Below are 25,439 nucleotides of genomic sequence, written 5' to 3' on the forward strand. Positions count from 1 at the left end.
CAGACAGGAAGCCTTAAAATTGGAAAATGACCTCCTTCCTTGTTCATTTTAGTATCAACTCTACTCATTTCTACTTGTTTTTTTTTTGTTTTTTTTTTCTCACTGTCTTATGACTTTATGTAGTTGGTTTTTAAACATTTTTCCAGAGTTACAATTGTAATCTTTGGGAGGATTGGGTTGGTAAGAACTATCCCTCTGTTACTGGAAGTTGAGTACCAATTCTGTTTTGGTATTTTTAGCCCATAATGAAATCTTTTTCTACTAGCTGACTTGGATTTGATACTACTAAAGCTTTGTTAACTCCACAGGGCAGATGTTTTTAAAACTTTCTAATAAGTTTTAGCCATTCCCTGCTTTCCTTCTATCCAATTAATTTAACTCCTAATAACTTACTGTTTATGTTCCTCGTCAGTTGCATGTTTACTCATTCCGGTGATTTAGCTCTTTCCAGAAGTCCTCCATCACCACGGGCTTAAAATTACATATTTTTTCTGGCTCTAATAACTCTTATAAGGAGTTATATCAGTAATAAATCTCCTTTCCAACAGCTTTCCTTGCAATTACATGGCCTTTGGTCTATCATTGTTCTAGTTATTTATAAGATCAAAATATCCTCTCCATTTATAATTTAATTAACTAACTAACTTTATCCAGTACCTTCTCAATTTTCCACCCACCCCCATGCACATATTTTATTCCAGAAAAGAGTTTAGGTGAAACTTTTATTTAATATTCTTCTAAATTTTCAAAACTAATTAAAAATCCAGTGTAGCCAAGTATCTATGTTGATCTTCCAGCCCGGAAAACTCTTTTATATCCAATGACCCTAATCTCCGGTTTAGAAATTCCATCAACATATCTAACACAATAATTCATTTTCATCAGATTTTTTAGGTTTTTTAAATTTAAGAATAGTTACAAAGCATGTAAGCTATGAAATGCCAACTCAATAGCTTACACCCTTTAATGTTCAACAAATGATAATTAAATTTACAAAACAATGACTTTGTAGTTGATGAAAGCAAATCAAAAGTAATAACCCTTGCATTCTAAGTTGGAAAACCGATCACTATGTAAGTTCTTATGCTTTCAAAAATATTTGCTTGCAGTTGTCAGATATGAGGGTAAAAACTGATCATAAACACAAAAATGAAACAATTACAAATTTTGATAACTGCTACAAAAGGCACAAGGAGGCAGAACAACACAAGATGGGGTATTTTAGGCAGAGAAGGCCTACAGAGCTGTCACTTCAACAAGGGGTAATTTGTAATAAAAATTCAACCATGCAGAGAAGGATCAATGAATGAGTACTGGAGAGAGGGTTAATGGGAACCAAAGCTTTGAAAACCATGTGTGGCTCAGCATTTTATAAAGAAGTTTTTAAAAGTTCTGGATTCCAGGGCGGGAGGGAAAAAAAGAGAGAGGGAAGTAAGAATGAATTGCTGGAGCTGATTCTGAGGGTAAGAGTCAGATCATAACAGTGCTTGTAGGCAAACATAAGGAATTTAGATTGTTAAATATAGTGATAAATTTTTGAATGATTTTAAGTTGGGGAAATGATATGTTGTGACCTCCATTTATACAGAAACATTCTGGCTTCTGAATGGAGAATGGACAAGAGAAGGATCCCAAGTAAAGCAGGAGATGAGCAAGTTAATTCTCACAATTTCAGTTACGTGTTTCTTCCCTCAGTTGAAACCAGACATGTCCATCCTTGTAGCCTGTCCCTCAGAGAGTCATACTTATTCCCCCAAATCCTTAGCCATTGGGTCCAAATTTGTTCAATTAAGCTTTTATCTCAGAGGACTTGGTAACCACAGTAACACAGCATACAAAGTGTTGGTTATCTGTGCTTCTCCCTAAATGCCCAACTTCGATAGAATTAAGCCTGGATAAAACTATTGGTGGGGAATCAAAAGTCATGCTCTCTAGTAGATTATTCTTTAAAATATGCTATTTTCTGCAGAATGAATGTCAAACAGGACCAGAGAATTGCATTGAGTTTTAAATATATGTAATTGTTACCATTGCTTTACAAGTATAATGTACTACATAAATAATGTAATCCTGGTTCAGACTTGACTTGTCTTATCTTTCCAACATAGTAATGATAAACAATTTAGGGCTTCCTCTCTCAGTCTCTGAAGTTCCTTGTATAGCCCTAAAGCCTGCTCTTGAGTGCTGTTGTTAAAGGAAAAGAATCTTTTATTCTGACAGCCCTGATATCCTTTGCATTTTCTACAAGTGCGTGAAAGGAAGATATTGTGTGAAGGGATTTGATTTGTAACACAATAGCTGCTTTTCCTCAGCTGAAGTAGAGAGCATGGAACACATTTACATTAAATGTGTGCTCTTATGAAGGAAGAAATAAGCATTTGGATTTGAAATATGTTGAACACTATTTTTGTGAAAGGAAAGTCATTCCGTTCAGCAGTGATATTAGTTCTAACTAACAAAAGCTCACTCCAAGCGTTCATTTTCTACTTCTGGGTATCTTGTTGGTTAAGCTTTAAATCTTCCACATGGTCCCTTTCTTCCCTAAGAGGTAGATTTCAGACAATGTTGGCTTTGCTGTTAAATTTTACAGCCCAATGGTAAGAAAATATCAAGGAAGCTATTTCATGGCCATTCAGCAATGTAAATAGATGGATTCAGAACAGAGAAATATATCTGGACATGCAACTCACCTAACATATGCCCTCATTTAATTGATGACAGATCTATTAGCTGCACAATACAAGCCTCAAAATGGATATTGTGCATCCATCCTAGTTACAGGTTTTTTGTTTTTGTTTTTGTTGTTTTTTTACTGTCAAAGAAACATTTGAAAGATACCAAAAGGTTAAACTACTGGTGGTCACAGTTTATAGGAAACATTTGAATAGCAAATGATGGGATAGACCAAAAATTTAGAGCTTGAGTAGCTTCTTGGGCCCCAGGGGACAGAATAATGGACTCAAGCATAGCTGTGTCTCATTTACTAAAACAACATTACCTTTCTTCTCTCAATAAAAGGAGACTCTGGTAGCATGACTCTATCTACAGCAATAAAAAGACCATGATCAATGCAAACACAGTATCATGTCTTATTCTCATTGTCTTTCTACTTGTTGGGATGAGTGTTAGTGACCCTGAACTCCTTATATGGTATTTGTGGTTGACCAGGCAATATGGCTACCTATGTAGCTTCTGGCAATAAAAGAAATTACTTGATATTTAAGGTCAGCTACATAGGTCAGTCTGCATGTCAGCATACTCTAACAGTTCCCTCACACCATGGAGACATTAGGTTGCTTTTGGCTGTAGTAAAATGAAAAATCCAACTCAAATTGCTTTTAAAACAGAAGGAAGTATAATATTGATTCTTATAAGTGAAAGTCTAGAGGGAGAGTCATGTTTACAGTTGACTTAATTATTGAAGGTTTCAAGCTCCATTTTATCACATTTCTCTCATCTCAGCCCTGGTCTTAACCTTTGTGTGCTTGGCCTTAACCTCAGATCATCAAAATGGCTACAGAAATTCCAGGTGGCACATCTGAATGACAGACACTGTCCGTTCCTGTTAATCTCAACTCAAAAGTAAAGAAATATTGCAGAAACCCAGCAGAAAACCTCTCACATCTCATTGGCCCAAATTATGTCAGATGCTCTTGGTGTGGGGAACACCACACACTGATTGGGTTTAAGTCTGATTCCTAAAGGAATCAGTGGTGACGATCAGGACATTTCCATAATAGACATTAAATAATTAAAGTTCACCCAGAATGGATATGGGAATATTTAACACAATGTAAAAGTCCCCTCATCCCTGCCTTAAAAATGAGGATTTCTGACGTGGCTTAACAAAACACCATCATTAGGATATAGATTTTTCATTGAGCATTGGGGAAGGCAGAATAAATAAAATGTCCTCCTCTGTGTGATACTCTCTTTGATTTGGCCCATCCTTTACTACATGTGGGACTGTAATAAGTCCTATTGCTTTCTGTTTTGGAGAGTTTTCCTGCCACTGAAAGGCCTAGAAGGATCTGGATGTGGTAAAAGCAGACATATAAATATTCTATTTGTTTTCTAGACCATGAAATAAGAGTCTTCTCTTTCCTTGCTCTCTCCAGCAGACATAGCAGTAAGATCTAGAGAAACAAAACCAGACTACACCCTGAAAGACACTTGCTAGAAAGCAGAAAAATTAGCCTGTTTTCTATGTGGGTCCAAGGAGAACATGCATCTCGTATGTTATACAAAACATATTGAAAGAATAAGACACTACATGAAATTTGGATCATCATCCATAACTAACAATAAAGGTGGAATTGCCTTTATGATGGTGAACAGATAACCCTTATGAATTTGGTGCAGTGGAAGGTGAGGAATCCAGGGTCATAGTCTAATTGCTCTCCTTCCCTAAGCCATTTATTAGCCTATCTACCTTAATATACAAAATATGTAATCTCATTTATACTGATCTAACTTAAGTTTTAAAATGCCATTTTATGTGGTAAAATAATATACTCAATTTTTACCTAATATGGAGCATCTTTTATTTATTTTTTAATGCTAAGGTGTAATCTACCCAATCATTATACAATTCTGAGCATTCAACGTTGCTTTTCATGGATGGCATTTATATTTTTGCTTGCTTTTCTACAGCAAGAGAGATGAGTAACAAAATCATGCCGTTACAATTGGTTTTCTTTTGCTAGGAATTCATGAGTTTAAATATTATTTGGAACATTCTCAGTATTGAGAATAAATGAGTCAGAAAAGGGTACAGTATTGAGTTTCCATTTAAAAGGGAGGTAAGTTCAAATGTCTGGAAATATTGTGTAATAAATATTGGAGGACTTGACAAGAGATAAAGAAAGTTGAAAAAGGAGCAATAAATTATTATATCCAAAGCCTTATTTTCCTTATATGAAAATATTCTATCTAGGCTTCTCCAGCTGTAACATGCTATGAGTTCATGATTCCCTACTGGATAACATTTGATCTGCTATGAACTAGAACAAAGTGGGTCTCCCTAGGTCCCTTGCAAGTTTCTTATCTTGCTCTTAATAATGTCCCAAATTATTTCCAACATGATATCATAATTCTATCTTTATAAAAATTTCTCCTTAGAAAGCACCTTCTGGTTTTGACAATTCATGAGCATCAAGATATAACTGATTCATTAACATTACTTCTTTAATCAGGGTTTGGCTTTTAATAGAAACAAGAAGAGATTCTAAATCAGTGCTGTCCATTAGAAACATAATGTCATCTACAAATGCAAGCCAGAGACATGCTTTAAAATTTTTTAGTAGACACATTAAAAAAAAGTAAAAAAAAAAAATTGATAGTACCATTAATAATACATTTTATTTTAACCAGTATACATTTCAACATGTAATTAAAATTAAAAATTACTAATGGAATATTTAATATTCTTTTTTTATACTAAGTCTCCAAAATCTGATATATATTTTACACTTACAGCATATCTCAATTCAGCCACATCTCAAATGCTCCTTAGCTGCCTGTGTTTGGTGGCTACCTAACTGAATAGTGCAGCTCTAATGAATAAAATCTTAACTCAGTGTTGAACATCATTGAAAAACAGAGTATTTATCAGGGTGGAGATGGAGAGACCAGGGAAGAAAGGGAAACAGTCTTAGCTCGGGTTGCCATAACAAAATACCATAGGCTGCATGGTTTAAGCAACAGAAACTTACTTCTCACAGTACTGGAGGCTGGGAAGTCCAAGATTAAAGTGTCAATATGGTCAGTTTTTGATGAGGACTCCTTTCCTGGCTTGCAGATAACCACCTCCTATTTATGTCCTCACATGGCAGAGAGAGAGACAGAGAGAGGGAGAACAAGCTCTCTGATATCTCTTCTTACAAGGGCACTAATCCCATCATAAGGACCCCACCCTCATGACTTCATCTAACCCTAATTATCTCCCAAAGGTCCCATCCTCCAGATAACATCACACTGAGTGTTTTCAACATATGAATTTGGGGTCAGGAGGGTGTGAACATTCAGTCCATAACACTGTTGCTTTGTTTCTATATCATTATCATTACTCCCCTGACCTGTGAGTTAAGGATTGTAATGACCATACTTATGCTTTACTCTTGGCTTTTAGGGGAGAGGATTTTTTGTTTTTGAGTTGTTTTGTTTTTTATAAATCCTTTTATACATATCTGTAACTATAGAATATAAAGGAAAGGTGGTTGAAAGAGTTAAGTAGAAGCATATGCTCTCTTAAGAAGTGTTAATGAGAAATTAAGTGGAAATTGTTTTACCTGGGAAATAGCACTATCCTCTTTGGTCTACTTATCTTCTTTAGTGTTTTTAAAGTAGAAACAGAGAAATTGTCTTAATTGGGAAATATTTTAATTAAGGAGAAATAGGTCATTTGGGGAAAATTAGCTGACTGGTTAGTGATTTAACTTTTCAAGCACAGATTTTTTTTTTTTCCTGAGCTCCCAGATCTTATATCAAATCTCTTGTAACAATTTACTTTCTGTGGCTTACAAAAGAGGTTGAGATAAAACTGGCTTAGCATCTGAATTTTGTTTCACATTATGTTCACTGTATACTGATCTAAAACTCTAAACTCATCCACAAGTATTTAGAATATTTGATTCAGGGCTAAAATCGTTCTGCTTTACAAATAATGAAGATCATAGTAAGTCTGATAGTATCAGTTGTAAAACAACGATACATGATTGAAAAAATAACTTTCTCCAAATACATCCCGATTACTCTCTAAGTAGATATACAGAGTTTTTGTTGTTATATTACAATTGAAAAAACTGAGGAAAGAGTAATTGTTTAAGGTCAAGCAAATAATTTGTTTTGTATCAAAGACTTTTTCTTAAGTTACCTGGTTCCTAATGCAGTGTTTCTTCACTGTGTAACAATGAATATCCAGATCCTTGAAATTCAATTATCTGTCAGCATTGGCATATTGCCGCTAAATCACATCTTAAGGCTTGGTGACATGGGTATGTAGATGAGTTGCTATATAGGGTCTTCAGATTTTCCACCACTTCATTCACATTCAGTGTTCACTTAGGCCCCACTACATAACAAGTGCTAGCCAAATGGCTTCTACCTTTGTCTCTTGAAATCTGAAGAAACTTGAGTGCAATTGAATGAGATTAATTTTCCTTGTAATAAATAGGTATTCATATTATCTGAGTTACTAAATTTTTCTTAGCAAGCGTATTTTCAAGAGAAAAAAATAAGAGAAGGTAGAGGAGGAAGAAGGAGAGGAAGGGGGGGAGGAAGAAAATATAAGGAAGAATATTTGGCTCTCATAATCCTAGTAAATTGTAGGAAAATCTCTCATTCTCTACAAATTCAGGAGTTTGGTAATTCAGGGCCATTCAGGAAACACTACAGATTACATCAGAAAAGATATGTTAATTGATTAAACTATCAGATTATTGTTCTCTTGTTTATTTATAAAGTCAGAATCTTCCAAAAATACTCAAAATAATAATGATCCACCAGTGATCCACTAGTATCAATTTAGCAAATTATCCATCTGCAGAAAGTATGGTAACTTTACAAAATTACTAAATTAAATCATTCGAACGCTTTGTTTTTAAAAAGTGGATGATATATTAGGTCAAGGATTCTATTTAATCCATTGCCAGAGGGAATATTTTGAATGTTTTATTCTCTTAAAAAACACTATAATATGTGATTTGAATTGAGTGTTTACAAAAATATGCACTTTTTCTACAATTTTTATTTTAATAAACCAGTGGGAATTGTTGAGAATGGTGTAGCTTTTTTTGTAACTTCTTCCGTCTCTGGTGTAGAGGATCAAAGGCAACCAAATAAAATCAGGTTGTAAAAATGAAAGAAAAAACCTCATTAAGAAGATCAGTTATTAAGTTAAGGCTAGAGAACAAAGTTTCATTTTTTGTCAAAATTAGTGTGGTACCAGGGAATTTAGGGGCCTAATTAACACATTTCTTTCTGTATACTTGTATTGATTTCATGAGTGGTCACAATTTTGAGTACTTGTTTTATATCAGATACTTTACTTTTATAGATGAGAAAGCTAAGGCTAAAGGAGGAAAAGCAAATTCCCCAAGGTCAGAGAGTTAGTATCTGTTAATTCTGACCCAACTGAGTGTAACTCCACAGTTTAGGCTTTTAAAAATCTCGCTAAATTTCCTCACCACTTCTTCCAAATCTTAATCATGATTAATTCTTTGTGTTGCCTATAACCAGAAAATGTACCTTAGAATAAAGATGAATTGTACCCATCCATCACCACAAGTGAGAAAGCAGCTTATTTTAAAATAAATTACAAGTGTGCCATAACATTTGACATACTAAGAGTACCATAATTTTCTCTTCATTCAAACAGCAAACAGTGAAATAACAATTTCATTGTCATGTTAAGTAAGTTTTAATCAGACTTACTAAAGAAACTAAGAAGTTTAGCTTTTCGTAATATAGAAATATAATTCATATTAGGATCCTGATTATTATTATTATTAGTGATATGGCATATTCAAAATGTTAAATTGATTTTGGTTAAGCAGTATTACAGATGAAAATCTGAGGCCTTTCCAAAGCATACTTTGGCTAGTTTTGACTTGCTACATGGCTAGATCTTTGCCAAATCTTTGGAACAATGCCTTGTAATGTTTGAGGCATTGACAACTTCCAAATGAAAACATATTTTAGTGATGAAATATACAGGTTCTCAAAGCAAGTAAAAGAATTTAAAAAGTCCTATTTGTAAGATTGTATCATTCTTGTGATTGAGAGAAAATGTCAAGGAGGTACTACATTTTTCTCTTTGAACCAGCTATAGAAGTTGAACTGACCTCTTCATTGGGTATGAAGGGTGAGGCACTATGTTCAAGGTCAGATGAGATGGTAACACAGAAAGATAAAACCAGAGTCCTTTTTATTTTTCAAGAAGATGAAGGATCCATCATTTCTTGAAACTTAGAGAAATTCAACAACAAATATTTTCAAACATTTCTTTGAGCAGAAAATATGAGCTAATTTCCATGGCAGGCACTGAAATTACAGAAATGAATATGATATAATCTAAATATTGGCATAGCTTAATCTTTGTACCAGGCAAATGATTGCTAAGGCCACATCTTGTAGATTGGACATCTGTGTATGTGTAGTGAGCCAAGGGCTAGCAATGTCCAAGTTATACCCAAATAACTTCCCTAATGAAATTTTCACCACTGACACCATCCCTTTGAATATTATCACCATTTCCAAGATGCCACGACACTAAGAAGGATTTAAGCAACATGTCTGTGCTCCTATCAGGAGAGAAAAAAGCCAGGAGGACTGGTCTATTTTCATGGGGAAAATAAGAATGACAGACTTTCTGAAAAAAAAAAAAAAAAAAAAAAGCAACTAGTTTTGCCAGCAGGAAAGTCATTATCTATGGAATGTTTTTCGCAGAATATGCCTGTTTCTTATTTTTCAGCTTTATTAAAATATTATAATTAACATACACAAGTGTAAGATATTTAAAGTGTATATCATGGTGATCTGTGTATACATTGTAAAAGGATTATCCCCATCTAGTGAATTAACACATCCATCCCCATGCATATTTACATTTTTTGTGTGTGAGAACATTTAAGTTCAATCCTTTTAGCAAATTTCAATTATACACTACAATGTTATCAACTATAGTCACCATGTATATTAGATCCTCAGACCTTATCATCTGATAGCTGAAAGTTCGTACCGTTTTACCAACCTATCTTCCGCACCCCTTAGCCCCTGGCAATCATTTTTCTATTTTGTTTCTATGAGTTGGACTTTAAAAAAAATTCTACATACAAGGGATACCATGTAGTATTTGTCTTTCTCTGTCAGACTTATTTCACTTAGTCTAATGCCATCAAGATGCATCCATGCTATTGCAAATAGCAGGATTTAATTCTTTTTCATGGCTGAATAATATTCCATTGTATATTTTTATCACATCTTCTTTATCCACTCATCCCTTGATGGACAATTAGGCTGTTTCTATACCTTGACTATTGTGAATAATGCTTCAATAAACATGGGAGTGAGTACAGATATCTCTTTGATATCCTGTTTTAATTAACTTTGGATATGCCTGGTTCTTTAGGATTGCTCATGGTAAACAAGTTTCTAATTTATGGTTTGTAGGGTCTGACTCCCAGGAAAATATTCTATCAGCCACGTAACTACCTGAATATAAAATGAAGATGTTTAATAAACTAAATGACTCTTTGTGTGTGTAAGTGAGGTGATCACACTACCACCTAGAAACTGTATCTATTTCTTGGGCTAAAGTACATTAGATATGCAAAGAAAGGACTGGGGGACTTCCACTAGTAAGGCATGATTATGGTTAAGACTGGCTTGATAATTTGGTTCTTTGTGTTATCTCACACTCTTGAGAGTATGGGATACAGCTAATCCAGAAGAATAATGTATAGAGACGTGTATATACGATATTTTTCTCCATGTAGTTTTACCTCTTCTCTCTGCCCAACCTTGTACCATTCCACATGTCAATCGACTGTCCAGATATTTTATGAAATTCCTTGACATACATTTTGGTGGGGCATAAAGCAGAAACATACCATGTAAACTTTTCTTTCTTAAGTGAAATACTGATAGTGAAAAAATGTCCCAGTAATGATTGGGATGGAACTTCTCATCAACCCAGCAAAAAAAGAGCTTCAACATGCATTTAAATTTATTTAAGAAGAATAAATAAAGGATATTTATTCTCCTGGGATTTTAATTTTTTTATTTTTTTGGTTCCCTGACAGGGAATCTATTGAGATTTTTAGACTGAAACCCGTGTTAACCCAGGAGCAATTTACTACTGAGTCAGAATTAAAGAGAGGATACAGAGGTAATAAACAAGAGGGTAGATATAGATTATTTTCAAAACATGAGAGACAGAGAATGATCAGCATATACCAATAAAATGATTTTTAATATTTGTCCTGTGCAATCTCTTTAAGTCACATGCGTGCACACACACACACACACACACAAATGATAAACAGTGTTTAGACCATGGGCTCTGGAGCCTGGCTTCAGTATCCAGCTTCACCAGCCACAAGACTTTAAGAAAATAAACACAATGTCCCTGTGCCTCAGTTTCCTCATCCATAAAATAACAATAACATAGTAATAGTAATTTCCTCATAGAATTCTTGTGCTAAGTGAGTTAATACATGTAAACTGACTGGAATATCTCCTATCCCATAGGAATTGCTCAGTAAGTGTTAGTTATGTTTTCTTCTATACAGTGTTTCAGTTTTCAAAGCATTTTTATAAAAGAACATTTCTTTACAAGTCAGAAGTATTTGTGTGACCATAAATTTGACTACAAAGTATCTGATAATCTTAATTAAACAAAAACTATACAGTTGTATTAATTGCATATTAATCAGTTAGTTTATTCAGTTAATTTCTACCTAAATTTCTAATGCTGGTTATTAGCGTATGAGGCTTCTCTCTGCAAATTCTAAGTATTGTAGAGTTATGCTTTCTTTCACAAAAAATATCAGTCTTTATGATAAAATATTACAATTTTCATGATCACTGCCTAACTGAACATTTTCCTTTGAGGGAAACACTCTAGACCCATTGGTGAAATTTTAGGAAAAACTTTAGTCATAGCAGTACCCCATTTACAAATAAAATCTGTACCATGTTATTTCTTAGATGATGTATTATTATTTTTCTGTTACAACATAACAAGTTACTACAAACTTAGCAGCTTAAACAATACCTATTTTTTAGCTTACAGTTTTGAGGGTCAGAAATCTGGCAGGATGTGTCTTGGTTTTCTGTTTAGGGGGTCACAAAACTGTAATCAAGGTGTTTCCTGGGGTGAGTTCTCACCTGAAGAGTCTGCAAGAAATCTGCTTCCAGGTTCATCCAGGCTGCCAGCAGAAGCCAGTTCCTTGCAGTTGTGAGACTAAAGTCTCCATTTCCTTGCTGTCTGTAAGCTGGGGTCACTCTCTGCTCTTAGAAGTCACCTGCATTCTTTCTCACGTGGTCCCCTTCAAAGCTGGCAGAGGTTGAAAGTCCTTTTTGTATCTTAAATCCCTCTCACTTTTTCTTCTGCCACCAGTCTGAGAAAGCTGTCTGCTTTTAAGGGTTCATAGCATTCGGTCAGGACCACCTGGAAAATTTCCCTCACTTAGCATCAACTGTGCCATATAATATAACTGAATTGCAGAGTGGTGTCACATCATATTCATAATACTGGGAATTAGGGTGTGGAATTTGAGGATGGGGCCATGATTTTTAGGATTCTGCCTTCCACAAATGATGCCATGGTTGGCTATAATGGCTCTTTTTCTGAATTCTCATCTGCTCAAAGTCATCATCAGGGACAGTATTTCATAGTTCTAGGGATATATTCTTTGGGGTCTCTAGACACTTTTAACAAAGGATAGGCAGGAGCTAGAAATACAGATGTAAGCTGTAAGAATTTTCTGGTAAGCGATCTTGTCCAGCAGTGAAACAGGTTAAGTTTTGATACAATAAATTTGATATTTCACAGCATATTTGGCTGATAGAAAATGACCTCTTGTTATAGATGGTATGGACATTAATGTGAAGTTTCTGCTGTGAAGAGAAAGACTAGACTAAGTGGTTTTTAAGTTTCCCCCCATGCTGATATTGTATGATTCAATGATTTTGAGAATGATTTAACTACGTAGCCTCCTAAATGTGATTTTTTATGATGAATGGTATTGACCTTGAATCAGTTAAAATAGATTAAAAAAAACACAGGAATTTTAAGAAGAAAAGAACATAAATACGATCTAAATTTCTCACATTTTACATATGTAAAAACTAAAGTTCAGAGAAATCAAATGACTTTACCAGTTTCCTCAATAACAGATTTTTGGACTCTAATCTAATATTATTCTCCTATTCACATATGTTTGGCTACTTGGCCAAACATAACCATAGAGAAAAATGTCAGGATGAGGAATGCCTAATTTTGACAGTGGACTTTTTCATTTTCCTTGCAATCTTAACAACTGAAAACTTATTTTTAAAAACTTGATGAGGCTAGCAGATTCACCTCTAATCTGAGTGCACAGAGACTCAACGAGGGCAAGATGGACTTGTAATGAGAGGTGACTAAATGGGTATAAAAACAATTAATTAAAAGAAGACCTATTAGTTTTTACTAAGACATTCCTGGAAGAAAGCAGAAATTCTGTGCAGTGTAATCTATATGACCTAGGGTTTTGTAACTGAAAACGACAGAATTGTTTGAGAAGAGAGATGATGCAAGCAGAAGGCATGCAGTGGTAGTGAAGAACACGTTCAGCAAGGCGAACCTGGAGGGAAAAGGCTCGTCAATATTCTTTCCAATATGTCACAAAGGCAAATGGGCACTGATCTCAGAATAGGAGATACTGAAAAAAAGAAAACCCTATGGTATAAAAAGTTAAATGTCTCTATGCCATATATTTATGGATATGAATTCACTTCAACAAACACTTATGAGAGGCTACTATGTATACATCCTCAGATTAGGCACTGGGCAATGCAAAAAGAGAAGAGCTTTTGAGCAAGTAGAAGTGGGAGGAAGTTCACAGCTAACTAGAAAATGTTACAGTTGTAACAAATTCTGTAATATAAACACAAAGTAGTACTGCGGGATCACAAATGAGGGAGTAACTAAATGAGACTAGGAAAGCCACAAAAGGACTCACAAATATGTGAAATTTGAGCTGGTCCTTAACATGATTCAATGGGCTAAAATGAGTGGAATGAAACGTCAGTTAGATTGAAGTGGGACGCATTACCATCCATGAGCAAAACCATCGGGCCATTCCACACGCATGCTCAGATCAGAGAGGGAAGAAATGATAGGGAAAAACAAGCACACAAACAGTAAGGTATTTTAAATCTAGAGTGGGAAAGGTCTTGATTATTAAGTTGATTAAATCTTCTTCTCTATTAATTAAGGGAAAATCTGAGTAATAACTGTAGAGTAATAACTTATTACTCTAATAAATTATTAGAGTAATAACTTTAGTGGAAATGTGGGGGAAAGGCACATGAAGGATGTAAAATGTGGAGCCATGGAGACCTATTAGGAAACTATTCCAGATGTTCAGTGGCTTTTAATAAGGAATTTACATCAAATAATGTTGGGCAGTATGAAAAGAGACTGAAGGATTACAAATATCTCATTTCTTCTTCTCTGATTCTATATTACCTTTTTTACTTTCTTGTATTCAGTCTTTATTTTGAGTTAACCTAATTAGAATAAAAGATGTAATCAAAACAAATAAGCAGCTCTACATCTTAGAAAGTTTGTATTGCCTTCTAACATTTTCTGTCCACTCTCACTAGATTTTGTTTTAGCTTCAATTATATGAAACCATTTTCTGAAGATTTAAAAACTCTTAATAAAAGACAACCAAGGTTCCATCAATATGTAGTTAAAAATATATATATTCCTTTCTTTATTCAGAATCCAAGTCATAATAAAGCCTTTGATTGAGCAATTGATATGCTCTGTGAATTTGACTTACACTGGTTGATATACACATGCTATGTAAATGCTTTCAAATAATAATTCTTCCTCAAAATATGATAATACTGTAGATTAATATAGTATTGATTTTAATATACCATCTTTGTTTACTTATTCCCAAAAAATGCTCTTTTTAAATGACTCATAAAAATACAAATGGGTGGAATTTCAATATTTTATATTATTGTGGTTTTACTGAAAATACTAAGGGCACAATATATTTAGCATTAATTCTTAATTACGTTTTCTGGAAAAGTAATGAAAAAAAGCTTTTTAATACCAGTCATATGCCTGTAACAACATTCACTTGTTTTAGAATAGTTTCTTATTTTTTATTAATTTCAACCTCATCTACTGCTAAAGAAAAATTCCAGATACTTAATTTACATAAATGCTTATATCACAAGCCTAACCCTTCATATAAATCAGTATGATGAGAACACAATATGATTCTGTATTTTGGTAAATGACTGACACTGTCTTTTTAACTTCTCATAACCACGCAGAAAGATAGATGTTATTTAATCATTTAATAGATGAGAAAATTGATTCTAAGTGACTAAAAAATCTATCAAAAGTCTCTGTTAGTAAATTGGTATATCATGATTCAGATCCAAATCTATCTGCTCTTTGTTTCCCCAATATTCAGATCCCCATCTTCTTTTCCAGTGTACCCCATTTTGTTTGGGGTTAGAAAAGTGTACATTTGCAGATACCTCCCAAATACTCACTTGTAGCTATCAGTTGCCCTTTGTCCCAGTTACAGACAATTGAATATAAATAAAAGTCTACTCTTGCATTTGATCCGTGAAATTTCTAGAAAAGCTATCCTTTTCCTGTTTAAAGTGTTAAGTTGGACCAATGGTCAGTGTCTTCCTACTCCTCCTCAACTGCAATTGCTAGATAGAGCAACACGTGAAGACACAAGCCACAGACTAAAGACAGCAGAAGAAAAGAAGACTAGGTCCCTTGTGACATAACGGAGTACCATCCATGCACTACCTGCCTCTGAACTTCTTTCTGTGTGAGAAATATATATCTCTTTTTCATTAACCTGTTGTACTCAGGTTCCTATTAAATGCAGCCAAAAGTAATATCAATGACTGACATAACATTAAATAGGAAGAGATTATGAACTACATAGTTGAAATGAGTTTGTTAACATCAACTGAACAAGTCTAGTTTTGAGTGTCTGAACAACCAAAATTATCAAGGAAACACATTCCATTCCATAACAATAAGGAGATATAGATCAGGATCAGCAATAGGAATAGCCTAAAATTTAGAGAACCTACTCTCTGAGAGAAAAGACAGTAGGTGCTTCATATGCATCATGGTTGATCCTCAGCACAACAGAGATGTCACACTAATTAAAAAGCAAAGAAAGACAGTAACAAATAAAATGTTATTAAGAATCAGTGCTGGACTTCCCTGGTGGCACAGTGGTTAAGAATCCACCTGCCAATGCAGGGGACACGGGTTTGATCTCTGGTCTGGGAAGATCCCACATACCGTGGAGCAGCTAAGCCCGTGCGCCACAACTGCTGAGCCCACATGCTGCAACTACTGAAGACCGTGCACTTAGCGAGAGAGCCCATGCTCCACAACAAGAGAAACCACTTCAATGAGAAGTCCGCACGCTATAACGAAGAGTAGGCCCCGCTCGCCGCAACTAGAGAAAGCCCGCGCACAGCAACAAAGACCCAACGCAGCCAAAAAAAAAAAACAGGCTCAGTGTTTATGGAAAAATAAACATACATATATAGAGAGCTACATAATAAAAATGTTATCTATGGTCATGTTTGTATAATGGGATAATGAATATTTTAAAATACTTAATGAGCATCTTCATCATTAATTATTCCTCAAACTAAAATTATTATTGCATTGAGATAATAAAAATAATAGCAACATCAATAAATACAGTACCCTCATACAAAATTTTGTCTACATCTCAGTTCTCTTCATAATCTCACACAAATTCATAGATGCAATTATTTAATCAAAGTAAATTAAGTGTTCATTATCTGTTTTTTGTGTACTCTACCAACTCTGAAATGTTATCAATACTGGAATGTTCTCTTAGTCATTAGGCTACTTCTGGTACAAGTAGATTCTGACACGGGTTTTCAGAATCTAGGGATGTATATTGGCCATCATCACAGGCATATGCAGTCAATTGCCAGGTAACACCTGCCTTTATAAAAGTTTATGTTATCTGACTCTGTCCCCATCCAACAACAGACAGTTGAAAATCTCAGAAATGGCTCCATAAGCCCTTCCCCAAATGGAACTAAAATGGATAAGGGGAATTTACTGTTAAAAATTTATTTTAGAACTTAGACTTTTCTTTCTCTCCACTGCCTGGTTCTTTATAACCAATTTGGTGATGGTTTTATTTGGAGTCAATTGTTCAACTTTTTTTTTTTCTTTTGAGTTGTATATAGAGCATGGCATTCTTGAGTTATTTGACCTTGGCCAATTAACATTTCAGAGACATTATGTAAATCAGAAAGCTGCAGTGTTATGGGACCAAAGATATTTGACTTCCCAAATTCCAGCAAGTGAACACCAAGAATACAAGAAAGTATGAAGCCAGAAAAAAATGTCAAGATGATAATATACCAAAATCATCATCATCATTATCACCACCTTTACCATCATCATAACCAAGGCTCTAAACACACTCCTGAGAAAGATGAAGATGAGGCATCCTGGTGAGAGGGTCCAGCCATATCTCAAGTGCTTAATAGTCACATGTGGCTAGTGGCTACCATATAGGCATAATTCTAGAACCTCTAGGTTGTCAGGCTTACCTCAGTAATATTAGGAATTCATTTGTTAAAGTCCTTTAATAAATATTTTGGGTTTATTTTATTACATTTTAATGTATTTTTATATGTTCAGAAATCTTAAATTTTTATGTAGTTTACTTTTACATTTTTATTTATTCAGTTGCTTTTATACCTATAACATCCTTTCTAGCAAAGTATTGTTTATATGTTCAGCTATACTTTCTTATTTATAGTTTACTTTTTGTCTAAGCCTTTTAATTTTGTCTTGGCTGGTTATGGTATATGATGTAACATAAAGATCAGTAATCTTCTAAAAGTTTAGATAATTTTCTTAGCAACATTTTTTGAATAATCCTTTATTTCCCCATTGATTTGTAATATCACCCAATACATAAATTCTAGTAGAGGTACCTTTTTTTCCCCTCATTTTTGACTATTCTTTCTATTTCTTTTAGAATCACTTTGTCTAGATAAATATCACATTAAATTTTTTATTGGAACTACATTAAATTTATAATTGTCATGGGAAGAATTCCCACCATTTCTTGATCACCCTATATTTCACTGATCACCTCAACCATTACACTTCAATATGTCATTCTTTAACCTATGCCCTGTTTAACTTTCTTCTTGATATTCTTCCTCACCCAACACTGTATTGCTTATTGCTTATGATTGGTATAACCAATTACGTTTTATTAGGGAAATCCTATTAAAGCATAGTATCTTTAAAGCCTAGAGCAATGCAAGCATGTAGCAGATTATTAGTAGATACACACTGTACTAGGAAAGAATGGAGAATTGAGTTATTTACAGTTTCATTTCTGTCTTCAAGAATCCTGAATTAGAATAATATAGACGGCTGAGCAAATATATAATAAAAATAGATATATGAAGTTATAATTTAAAAATTTTCAGGCAAATAACAATTGCTGAGTGAATACAAAATGCCAATATTATTTCTGGAAGCTATATCTTCTTTCTCTTTGTCTTCCCAGTTACTTAAAGAGATTATCTGTTTGGTTTTTAAAGGTAAGCTACCTGAAGAACAGGCTCAGAGGTAGTATGTAACATATTCAGATTTAAAGTAGCATATGGGAGAGATCAAGTCCAAAGCTTTTTTTTTAAATTTATTTTATTTTTTACTTCTTCTATGTGTGCAAATAAATTAATGAAGCAAAACTTGCAAGAGTTTGTTCCTGGAGATGTGCTGGGGAATTTCACATATCTCATTTAGCACTGATAGCAATTCTTAAAATATAATAATCTCCATTTTTTTCTAATAATTGAGGCTAGTTTGAAATTCAGATAGTCCTACAAACAGGAAAGATTCACAATGGAGACTTGACCACACATCTAATTTGCATGGTGGTGAGTCATCATGAATGACCATTTCAACATTTTCAGGAAAATATTTATGTCCTTATTCTTTTATTTGTCACAAAAGTTTTCAATGCAGATAGAATTTCCTTGATGATCAATCCCATTCAGAAAGGGTACAATGAACAATAGTGCTAGCTGAAGAAAGTTGAGGCAGAAGAGTTCTTCAATCTCATGTGGACTCCACAGTTTTTCCAAGTTTCTCACTTTTTTCAAATTAATTAAAAGGAACCATTTAAAAAATACGTAGAAGACAGGACACTTTGAACCTCGTTATGTCTTCTTCACAGCCACTGCTTTATTTTGTGCCAGCTTATGTACAACTAATAATCTACCCCACAAATTCATTCAAGCTACAGTAATTTAATAGGGATCTGCATCTGTAAGTTTTAATTGTCTGTTTAATCAGGCTGTGAATAAACCAAAGTAGGTTAATTTTTAAAATCCTATTTGGAGCAAATGTTTTAACTAAATTTGAAACTTAGCCAGCACCTGGTGAGATTATAGGAAAGAAGTAAAACAGACAAACTGACTAAAATTGTGTTCACCATTATCTGTCACTTGGCTTTGTTTTGATAAATCAACAGTTTTCTAAACACAGTCCTTGCAATTAATTAAAAGGGCGTCGTTAAACCAAAAGCCGTGTTATTTTAAACGTAATTATTTGATAACAATGTGTTGTTATGCCATGCTAGTTTCAAGAACAGATACTTGGAAATATTGGTTGAGACAATATTATGATGTACCAGCATAGTACGGTACACTGAATAGTTAAGACACCATATCCCCTCTATCCTGGTCCTCCTAGGTTTGTGGGTGTAACTGAGTCCTTAGTATATTTTTAACTGTTAAAGGAATATGTATTTTTATATAACATGAAGGCGTAATAGTACAGGGTGTCCCTAATGTGTGTAGTTAATCTCTGCCCATTACTGCAGTCCTCCAGGGATGGCAGCTCACAGTGCAATGTGAACACTAATTACTTTCAATATTCCATACTTAGGAACTAGTCTCTTTTCAAAATTATTTTCCTACAATTATCACATGGGAAAAGCAAAGCAATTATTTTCAACTACAGAATTGGAAAAGGAAACTCAAGTTCACTCAACATTTCACTCAACACTGGGGACAGTACTGAACATTTATTGCAGCAACAGATGATACTAAAGTTCTGTCTTTGAAGGTAATACACTGATTCCCCAGAGAAGCAATAACCAGCTATTTCAGTATGATAAAAGAAAGAGTTGTCTTGTTTTAGTACTTGATCGAGGTACCTACATTTGGAAATTTTATGATCAAAACTCATGATACAGCATTTTACAGCAACTATTTCACTTAAAAGCTAGAGCCTGGATTCTCCAGGCACGTTATTCTCATTGTTGTGGAGAACATCTGTTGACTGAAAGAGAAATAGCATGAAAAGAAAATTAAAATCCTAACTCAGGTTGAAGGAAATTACATGAATTTTATTATTAGGAATAGATGATACAGCCTATTAAGTGGTACTGGGATGGTTTATTATCTTTGGGTAGGTGATATTCATTATAGCAGCATAAATTACAATATTATTTTAACAATATAAATTATTTTTGATGCTGTATACTTAAAACGACTATAATTGATAGGTTCTTATATTTTATTAATTAAAATTTCTAATTTAATGAAAAGGAAGAAATTTTACTTACATTAAATATATGTCTACTTTTTAAAACTTCACAGTGTGTACTTTTAGAATCACTTATGTGTTTGCTTGAGATATTTTTCTGGACTTTGTATATAATTACTGTAGATTTAGCTGAAGCAAACTGATTCTGATAGATTTTTAAATAACCCTAATGTTGATTATAAATTATTTTGATTTATACCTGCAATATGGTTCAAATTTATAATTTCACTTGTGATATCTTTAGTTGATTTCAAAATATCTTAATATAGATAGTGTGACGTGTTTTGTCATCAAATGACATTATCAAAAAAGGGAAAAAATAGGGCTTCCCTGGTGGCGCAGTGGTTGAGAGTCTGCCTGCTGATGCGGGGGACACGGGTTCGAGCCCTGGTCTGGGGGGATCCCACATGCCGCGGAGCGGCTGGGCCCGTGAGCCACAACTGCTGAGCCTGCGCGTCTGGAGCCTGTGCTCCGCAAGAAGTAGAGGCCGCGATAGTGAGAGGCCCGCGCACCGCAGTGAAGAGTGGCCCCCGCTTGCCACAACTAGAGGAAGCCCTCGCACAGAAACGAAGACCCAACACAGCCATAAATAAATACATAAAAATAAATTAAAAAAAAAAATAAATGTGTGACTCTGTTCTGTTAAAAAAAAAAAAAAGGGAAAAAATAATCTATAGAATGAGAGAACATATTTGCAAATCATATATATGATAAAGATCTAATTCCAGAATATATAAAGAATGCTTGAAATTCAACAACAAAATGACAATCAAAATCTAAAAATTGCCTTGATAGATTTTCTCCAAAGAAGATATACAAATTGCCAATAAGTGCATGAAAAAATGCTCAAAAGCATTAATCATTATGGAAATGCAAATCAAAATCACAATGAGATACCACTTCACACCCACTAGGATGACGATAGCATTAAAAAAATGGGAAATAACAAGAGTTGGTGAGAATGTGGAAAAGTTAGAATCCTCATACAATGCTGGTAGGAATGCAAAATGGTACAGTTTGGTGGTACCTCAAAAAGCAAACAGAATTACCATATGATTCAACAATTCCCCTCCTAGGTATATGCCCAAAGATCTGAACATGGAACTTAGACAGATACTTATAGCACAATGTTCATTGCAGTATTATTCACAAGAGCCAAAATGTGTACACAACCTGTGCCCATCAACAGATAAATGGAAAAAACAAAATGTGACATGTACATACAATGAAATATTATCCATCCTTAAAAAGGACTGAAGTTTTGTTGCATACAACAGTATGGATGAACCTCAAACACAGTATGCTAACTGAAAGAATCCAGACACAAAAAGTCACATATAGGTACATCCAGACAAAAAGGAAGATTGGTGGTTGCCAGTGGTTGAGATAAGATGGGAATGTGGAGTGACTTCTTAATGGCATGGGGTTTCCTTTTAGAGTGATGAAAATATTTGGGAACTTAGAGGTGGTGGTTGTGCATATGTGATGTACTAAATGCCACTGAATTATGTACTTTAAAATGGTCGATTTTAAGTGATGTGAATTTTACCTCAATTTATTAAAAAAGCAGTTGTTTGTTTTCTGCAAGGTTGTGGTGTGAGGGGTAGTGATGGCAACGCTTTTGAGTTGCCTGACTCCTGTGCTCTCCACCTTTAGGAAAATATTCAGGAGTCTGTGCACATATCCTGGTCAGATGCCAATACCAAATACATATACTATACAAACTATATATCCCCTTTTACCCAAAGAAATAACATTTCTCATGGGTTTTTTTTTTTTTTTTTTTTTTACTACAATTAAAGCACCAAATGTATAAACCTTTCCTGGATAATCACTTCTCTTGCTATCCGTTTCATTAACACTAAGTTGCATTTAGTCTTATACCTTAATGAATTTACTTTTCAACCATTTAGTCAACAAATATTTATTGGGCACTTATTCTCTGTGCATGGGATACCTCAGTGAATTAAACAAAGATCCCTGATTATAGGGATTTTACTTTCCAGCAAACAGAGATAGACAATAAAGAATGAATATAATAAATAATTTATGTAATATCTTCATAGAGGCTATAGGAATAAAAAGGTTTAGAGTACAGTAAGGAGAGTGGGTGATTGTTCTGTGTAAAAGTTTTAATAGAACATAAAGTCAATTGGGTAAAACCAGTGCTGCCTTTTTTTCACTTGATTGTGGAATATTATAAGGGTTATATAATGTTATAAGGGTTATATGTTATATTATAAGAGTTCATAAATTAAACATAAACAGTGTTGTCTTTAATCTTTTATTTACACTATTCCTTTCTTTGCATTTTGGAAAATTAAGAACAATTTTTGTTATTTTTGTTTGCTTGTTTTCATGGTACTTTCCTCCTTTAATTTTGACATAGATCATATTAAAAAACATATAAATTAAAACTCACCAAATCAGCAAAAAATAAAGAGTATACTGGGGTAACATTAAAATCTTTTAAAGTAATTAATAATGAGGTTGAACCAATCTTCTTATATGTTTATTTGTCTCTTGGATTTCCACTTTTACACAGTGCCTGTTTATTATTCATCATCAATTAAGAGGTAGATTGCCTTTGAAAACATGTGAATATTTAAATTAACCTTTGCTTGGGATACTTATTAAAATAAATATTTATCAGTAGTTATAGATATGTTTTGCTCTTGAAAATCTAAATTACTAATTAACATATCATTTTACTTTATTTAACACTTCCTCAAAGCAAGCCAGTTCAAATATAGTTTACCCACATCTTTAAATCAACACTTTACTTATGCGTGCTGCACCTGCATTGGGAACCGTTTCTAAGGTCTTCACAGTCTGTTGACACAAATGATGTTACATCAGAGTCACTATCCCAAGTGTTCTGTTTGTGTTCCCAACAAAGGAAGGATCTTCAGGACTCTGGAACATTCTCACTAATAATATCTGAGGAGGTATTTTGAAGGTTCACAGACCTAAGCACACACTGGAGTTCCCACTCTATTTTTGCCCTGTTCTTTCTTCTATCCCAGTTCACTATGGAAGAAGCCCAGAGCTGCCTCAGTTCTCTGTTGCTTTTGGAACTCACAATGAGAAGACCAACATCCACACTAGAGGTGGTACGTACCAAGGCTTTCAAACTTTCCAGTCTCCTCCTTCCAGACAGTGTTGAGTGCTTTACAGAAGAGCAAAGGGTCCATTTCCCAATGATTGTTTGTACTGTCACCATCTGAAATCTGAAGCAAGTACCCTGGGTATATTATACATTCTAAAACTTTCTCACAAGAAGACAACTTCTTTAGCACTTTACCTCTAATACCTCCTTTCACATGGAATGAAATTCTGTTCAAAGAGGTCTGCCAGGGCACAGATACCATACTTTCCCTTCGACTAGCTTCATGTGGTCTCAGAGTCTCCTGACTGGTCCACCTCCCTATCCAACCTAACACAAACATTCAATCGAAAACCCCTCGCAGTGCTGACTCCTGCTGAAAGATTTTGAGGCAGCACCCAGGGGCTCACCATTCAGCAGGCATTCAAACTTGAAATCTTCATTCTGCAGCAGGAGCACATTGCTAATTTGGACCGGTTTTGATCTGAGGCTGCCACCGATTGGGTGTGTGATTTGAAAAACTTCCTTTTTCCAAGTTTCTCAGTTCCCCTCTTTAAAAATTGAGGCGGGTAATAAGAATGTATATCAATGTAATTAAGATAACGCCTACAAAATGCCTCAAGCATAAGCCAGGTGTATACTTCACATTTAGTACATTTATCTTTATAATAAAAAGATGGAATCATGAATTTCTATGTTATTACTTTCGAACTTTGGAAAACTCAAAGCCGCTTTGCTATTTTTGCTTGTTTGTCTTTATTAGAGCTTCCTCCTTTAATTGTGAAATATAATGTATAACAAATACATCATTTAATACCCATCAATTCAGCAAAAGTCTAATAGTACAACATTAAAATATTTCATGTAGTTAATAGAGAGGTTGAACACATATGTTGATTTGTTCCTTGGATTTCCACTTTTGTAAAGGGCCCTGTTTAAGCATATAGTCCAATTTTTATAAGTCTTTTTCTATTGATTTATAGGAGTTCTTTATGTATTTTTTATACCAATTCTTTTGTCAGTTATGTTTGTGACAAATATCTCCTTCCACTGTCTATATAATTTTGTTCCCCTTATTTATCAGGCTTTCAATTTAATGTGATTAAATTTATTGATAGTTTTCTTTGCAAAGTATTTCCTTTACTTTTTGATCCATTGAAATAATTTTTTCCTGTCGTACCCTAGGATCAGGAGAATATTTGCCTATATAATTTTTTCAAAGATTTATAGTTGGAACTTTTCACTTAGTTCTTTAATCTACTTGGGGTCGATGTTTTTGTACAGTGTATGATAGAGGTTCATTTTTTTTACCTGGTAGGGATTTTAGATAACATTATTTTCAGCACTGCTCTACAATGTCACCTCTGTCGTATGATGAAGAGCCCGTATGTGAATACATCTCAGGTTCCCCTTTTTTTTTTTCAAGTGGTCCATTTGTTTCTACTTGTCCGTAGCCACATTTATCACAAGGACTTTAAAAATAATTATTTTCTGGTAGAGAAAAATCCTTTTACCACTTCCTTCTACTTCAAAAGAGCCTTACCTATTCTTAACTTTTGACATCACATATACGTTTTAGAATTAGCTTGTCAAGTTCCACAAAGTCCATATAAGCAAATCTAAAAGGACTTTGGTTTGTACTAAATTTATTAATCATTTTGAGTTGAATGTATACTATCTTATAGCTTTGTACAGCAACATGGTACCTTCCTCCATTTACTTGTCTTCTTTATTGTATTTCAGTAGAGTTTTATATTTTCCCTATAGAATTATTTGCATCTTTAAAAATATTTCTATATAATAATATTTCTATTTGTTTTAACTGGCATCTTTCTCAATTTGAAATTTATCACTCAGTTGTAAGTAGATATCAGGGTTGGCAGACTGTAGCCTGTGGCCAGATCTGGCCCTTTTCCTGGTTTTGTAAATAAACTT

This window comes from Balaenoptera musculus, chromosome 14 (genome assembly GCF_009873245.2).
Source record: "Balaenoptera musculus isolate JJ_BM4_2016_0621 chromosome 14, mBalMus1.pri.v3, whole genome shotgun sequence".
Classification (NCBI taxonomy): domain Eukaryota; kingdom Metazoa; phylum Chordata; class Mammalia; order Artiodactyla; family Balaenopteridae; genus Balaenoptera; species Balaenoptera musculus.